The sequence below is a fragment of the Vicia villosa genome, linkage group LG2 (genome assembly GCF_029867415.1).
Source record: "Vicia villosa cultivar HV-30 ecotype Madison, WI linkage group LG2, Vvil1.0, whole genome shotgun sequence".
Classification (NCBI taxonomy): domain Eukaryota; kingdom Viridiplantae; phylum Streptophyta; class Magnoliopsida; order Fabales; family Fabaceae; genus Vicia; species Vicia villosa.
In genome coordinates this window covers 47,036,222-47,042,553 of record NC_081181.1, presented here as the reverse complement: position 1 = coordinate 47,042,553, position 6,332 = coordinate 47,036,222, and positions in this window count along the sequence as shown.

Here is a 6,332-nt window from a genome sequence, read left to right as displayed (position 1 = left end):
GGAATGATGTTTGGGATCTGGTTTCTAAACCAAAAGGATTTAACATCATTGGTACGAAGTGGGTCTTCAGAAACAAGCTAAACGAAAAGGGAGAAGTTGTAAGAAACAAAGCCAGACTGGTTGCTCAGGGCTATAGTCAGCAAGAAGGTATTGACTATACAGAAACCTTTGCACCGGTGGCCAGGTTAGAATCTATTCGTTTATTAATTTCTTTTGCCACTTAACATAACATCACTCTATATCAGATGGATGTTAAGAGTGCCTTCTTAAATGGTTATATAGATGAGGAAGTCTATGTCCACCAACCTCCTGGTTTTGAAGACTCTAAGTCTCCAGATCATGTTTTTAAACTAAAGAAATCATTATACAAATTGAAGCAAGCTCCTAGAGCTTGGTATGAAAGATTAAGTTCTTTCCTTCTGGATAATGGTTTCACTAGAGGAAAAGTGGATACTACTCTCTTCTGTAAAACCTTTAAAAAGGATCTTTTAATTTGCCAAATTTATGTTGATGATATTATCTTTGGAACATCTAATGCTACACTTGGAAAGGAGTTTGCTAAGTCCATGCAGGCTGAATTTGAAATGAGCATGATGGGAGAACTCAAGTATTTTCTTGGGATTCAAATCAATCAAACTTCTGAAGGAACATATGTTCATCAGACCAAGTATGTGAAGGAACTTCTGAAGAAGTTTAATCTTTCTGAAAGTAAAGAAGTAAAGACTCCCATGCATCCAACGTGTATCTTAGGTAAGGATGAGGTAAGTAAGAAGGTAGATCAGAAGCTCTACAGAGGTATGTTTGGATCTCTCTTATATCTTACTGCTTTTAGACTTGGCATTTTATTCAGTGTTTGTCTGTGTGCAAGATTCCAATCAGATCCTAGAGAATCTCACTTAACTTCTGTTAAGAGAATTCTGAGGTATCTGAAAGGTACTACTAATGTTGGTTTAGTCTACAGAAGATCTGAAGAATACAACTTAGTAGGCTTTTGTGATGCTGATTACGCTGGAGATAGAATTGAAAGGAAGAGTACTTCTGGAAGTTGTCAATTTCTTGGAAGTCACCTGATCTCCTGGTACAGCAAGAAGCAAGCTACAATTGCTCTTTCTACAACAGAAGCAGAATATGTTGCTGCTGCTGGATGTAGTACACAGATGCTTTGGATGAAGAGTTAGCTAGAAGATTATCAGATATATGAGAGTAACTTTCCTATCTTCTGTGATAATACTTCTGCTATCTGTTTATCTAAGAATCCCATCTTACATTCCAAAGCTAAACATATTGATATTAAACATCATTTCATTAGGGACTATGTTCAGAAAGGTGTTCTATCTTTAAACTTCGTGGATACAGACCATCAATGGGCTGATATCTTTACAAAACCCCTTGCTGAAGATAGGTTTAAGTTCATTATGAAGAATATCAGTATGGATTTATGCCCAGAATGAGAAGATGAGAAGTTCTGACGTATGGATTAGTTCTGAAATGATTTTGTCTTATCTTCTTATAAGAAGTTCTGATGTTGATCAATTAGAAGTTCTAATTCTGTTATTACTAACGTTTCATTATCTAAGTTGATTCAGAATCTCTTTTAAAGCAAAACAGCTGTCACAGCTATTCCAGAAGTTAAACACGTGTTCACTCTATTTGGACAAGCATGCGTGCAGTTGATGAGACGCCGCCCTAGGTAACTGTGCAAATCATTTCAAATATCATGTTATCTCTCCTAACGTCACTTTTCATTAAATGCATTTGTTTTTCTTTGCATTCTGTAATCTTGTTCATTCAGAAACATATTGCATTCCTCTTTCAAATCCGTTCCTATATTAACTCATCTTCATATCATTTCATCTCTATACATTCTCTCTCCTCATTCATTGTTGTTTCGTTCATCTCTCTCGTTTTTGCATAAACCCTAGTTTCTAAATCGAATCTCGGAGTGCATTCTTGATTTCATCCTCAAGTACTCAACACAAAATGTCTTTGGCACATCTTGTTCAACACAAATATGCATATCTTCCCTTGAAGACTTGTTCTATCCCTTATGATGAACTGGAAGTTCTCTGTGAAACAATGGTGGATTTTGAAAATCTTTTGGAACATGATTTCAAAACCAAGGCTGCAATGCTGGTACAAGGTTGGTCAAACTACTTTGAAAGATTGGTTGGACCAGTTTATCCTCTCTTGGTTAAGGATTTATGGACTCATGCAACAGTTACTCCAACTGCTATCATCTCCTTCGTATTAGGGCATGAAGTTGTTGTGACTGAGAAGATGATAAGGAAGCTGTATGGTCTTGATGATACAGATGGAATCACAGGTGCTCTTCCTGGAAGAGTTGATTGGGAGAAAGTTGATAGAGAATTGTTTTCCTCTGGATTTACATCTCATCTCACTACTGCTTTGAAGCCTTCCTATAGAGTTTGGGCTGAGATCATTCTGGGATCTCTCTATCATAGAAAGCTATCTCTTGCTGCCACGTATGTCAATCAGGATCAGAAGTATGTACTTTTCTGCATTGGAAAAGGTATGAAAGTTAATCTCTCCCACATTCTCTTTCAACATTTGAAGACAAATATTGAAGAATCAAGAGATGAAGAACGTAAGAAGAATCCAAATTTCAAGAAGAATACTATCCCTCTTGCGAGAATGATTTCAGATATTCTAATGGAAAGTGACTTGATGGATGTTCTGAGAGCTGTTGGCAAACCCAAGTTCTTAACTGTCATGCAAGGACGTATTCTGAATGCTCTTGATTTACAAAGGATGCAGCTGATTGAAAAGGTAACTTCTTTTCCAAGAATATTTCCCGATATTCTGACTAGAAGAACTCCTGTTGTGAGTTTCTCTCACATGTTCAAAGAAGAGCTAGACAAGTCTGTTAAGCGCTATTTGAAGTCATGTGTTAAAGCTCAAACTTCTGTTGATCCTGCGTGGATTCGAGGAAGAACTTTTCCATCTCTGGATGAGTTGAGAAAGAAAGAAAAGAATAAGAAAGAAAAGAAATTGAAGAGAAAGGCCTCAGAAGCAGGACCTAATGCTAAGCCAGCAAAGAAGCAGAAGCAACCCTTAGATCCCCTCAAGGTACAATCTGATGACTATCTTGCTGAGCGTATTCAAAAAGCTTTTATTGCAGATTCTTCTGCCTGTTCATGTCAGAAAAAGCCTCCTCCTTATGAATCCCACAATTCTTTCACCATTCCAAACAGTAACCAACCACCTCCTTCTACACAAATTTTGAACCCTCAACCACTAAATGCTATCCCCCACATTCCTTCTGAAAACACATCTTCATCCCCCTCCTTCTCAGATTCTCCACCTTCTTTAACCCCTGCTTTATCTTCAAGAAAATCCAAACCCTATTGTCTTCTGTACCCTGATTATCGTTTCACCTTTAATCCTCCTAAACCCTCTATTGATATCTGTTTTGAACTGTTCAAACTTAAATTCAGAACAAGGATGGAAACTTTGAGAGCTGCTCATGACTCCAAGTTGGATCATGTTGCTATTCGAAGTTTATGGAAAATCTTTAAGAAGGATTTTCAGATTGATGCTCTGAACATCCAAAAGAGATGCTTGGCTAAGTGTAGCAACCTGCCCTAAAAATTTAGACTTTTTAGAGTCGCCACCTATTCTGAAGGGCGGATAGGAAACCCTATGCAGTATAGAGATCAGGGTAAGATACTATATTCAGGTCGAGGGAAGGTGTTAGGCACCCTCAACCCTTTCCTAAAGGCTAACATTTCAAAGATAAAGGTTTATGGCAAGGTTTATAAAGAAAGGTGACAGAGAGTAATAAGAGTTAAAGGCTAATTATATTGAACATGATTAGAGTTTGGAAGAGGGGGACTCGCCTTGTTGCCAAGTGCCTACGTACCTCCTTATGGAGGATCAGAGTCGACGTAGTTCGGGGAAGGGTTGTACGCCCTTAGAATTTGAATTGAAGGTGTTTGAAATTGTTTGTGCTTTGAAAAGCGTTTTTGAATTGTCTAATTGATGAGGATGAAAATCCATAGTTTAGTATTGTGGTTTGAAAAGGTTTGAGAAGTGTTTTGAGGTTTGGGCGTACAACCCTGATTTTAGTATGCACTATTAACCGCGATAATCGATTGGTTCAATTACCATAGTTAACAGATTAGTAGTTGTATCGTTATCAATTTTAATCAATTGATTTGATTATCACTAATAACGAATTAAGGTATTTTTTGATAAATTTTGAATAATTAGTTTGCATCGTTACCAATTCTAATTGATCGATTCAATTATTACTTATAACGAATTATAGTATTTTTATAATTTTTAATAATTATGAATTGATTTGCATTGTTACCCCTCGCAATCGGTTGATTCGATTAAAAAGAATAACAAATTTGAAGTTAGAAAAAAAAAAGAAAGATTAATCATCGCGACTAATAAGATAGTCGAAACCATTTAATCAAATAGAAATTAATCATATTTTAATTAAATAAATATTTTAAGAAAATTAATTATTGCCCATCACGACTAATGAATTTAATCGGAACGAATCAATAAGTTAGAAATTTAACATTTATAATATATATTAACTTATTTATAAAAATAAATTATTATACAAATAAATATTAAATGTAATTAACTAAAATATTTGAATTAATTAAAATAGTTAATTAGTGATTTTGATTCCACATGGTTGGTTTGGGGGCTCATAATATAGGGATTAATTCTGGGACGTTGGATTTGAATGGGTGGAGGATTGAAGGTCTAGATCTGGCAGGTGCGTGGTGAGGCTTGTAATATGCAGAGCATGGGATCCAGGGAGAAGATTTCAGAAAAAATAATATGCTAGAGGGGAGGCTCGAACCCATGACCTCTCCCTCACCAGCGTATCACACAACCAACACGCCGCGCATGTATATGCGTTAAAGGTACGCTCCCAGTATTAAATATATGAAGCGAGTAACAGACACAAAAAAACAAGCGCGAAATTTGAACAGACCAGTGGTGCGTCGCCACGTTATCATCTTCCTCCCCCAGACATGAGTTTTCTTTGTAAAATTAGCCACGATTTTGCTATGGTTTTGTTCGTGGCCAATAAATCTGGAAAATAACGAACAGAAGATGCACGCATATAAACACTTCGCACCTATCCCAAACCCTTCGTTTTCACCATGTGAATTCATTCACACTATTATTGTGACCTAATTTTACTCCTACACGAAAACCCTAATTCCAAACCTAAAAGCTTCACTCGGCCTTCAATGGCCGATTACGTTTAAGACTCACAAACTCCAAACAAATTAAACAGAAACAATCACGGCGCCAAGATAAGCCAGAATACACAATTAAAACATCATGAGAATGCCTATAATATGCTAATCGAATCAAAGTTTAGAACGACTTACTTTGGTCAATAGGAGGGAATTCTGGGGGTGTTGATGCTATGCTAGTATCCAATCACCTTCAGAATGCCACAAGGAAGCTTTTGCACCCTTCAGAAGTCGTTGAATCCTCTTAATTCTCAGAAACCGGTCTCCATTTTTTTGCCAATTTCTTGTTCTTATGCGTGCTCTTCTGAACAAAATTCCCAACCCCTATCCCTGTGCTTTGTGTTCAGTACTTATAGAGGGACAAAATTAGGTTAAAAACAAAGCCCAAGGTCCTTAAATCCAATCTTTCCAAGTTTGTGAAAATTGATTTTATTTTTGAATATAATCTTTCTATTTTGGCCAAAGCTTTGTGTTGATCTTTTCTCCACTTAATATGCACGAAAATTATCTTGTATTTGTCATAAATATTGATTGGAAATCAGCAAAATATATTTCCTAACAAAATATTTGATTTTTAAATCTTAGTTACATCATTAAAATGAAATAAAAAATCATATTAAATCAAATATAATGCTAATTTTCGTGGCAAATGATTTTGGGCATGCTAATGGCTTGTGGACCAAGTTTGTATCATAAAACCATAGGCCCATTTGCAAAATTTCTCAATTTGAACCTTCTTTTTTCACATTTGGTCCTTCAAAATCACCCAACTTTGATCAAGCATATCTCACTCAATTTTTAAGCTATGAGGGAGTTCTAATACTTTTTGGAAACCTCAAAGTGTCCTCTACAAGCCACTTTGGAACATATTTTTCATTTGAAGCTTTTATCTTGATCATATCCTCTCTGACAAAAAACTGCTTTTGAAGGATGCCTGAAAATGACCAGTAATATTTTGCCTTGTATCTCTCAAATGAATCATTTCTAGCCCTGGCTTGTGACAGTCAAAGTTGTAGGGAATCCAATTTCCTTCAAAATAGGCTTTGAGTGGGGCATTTTTGATGTTCCATGTGAAAGTTATGC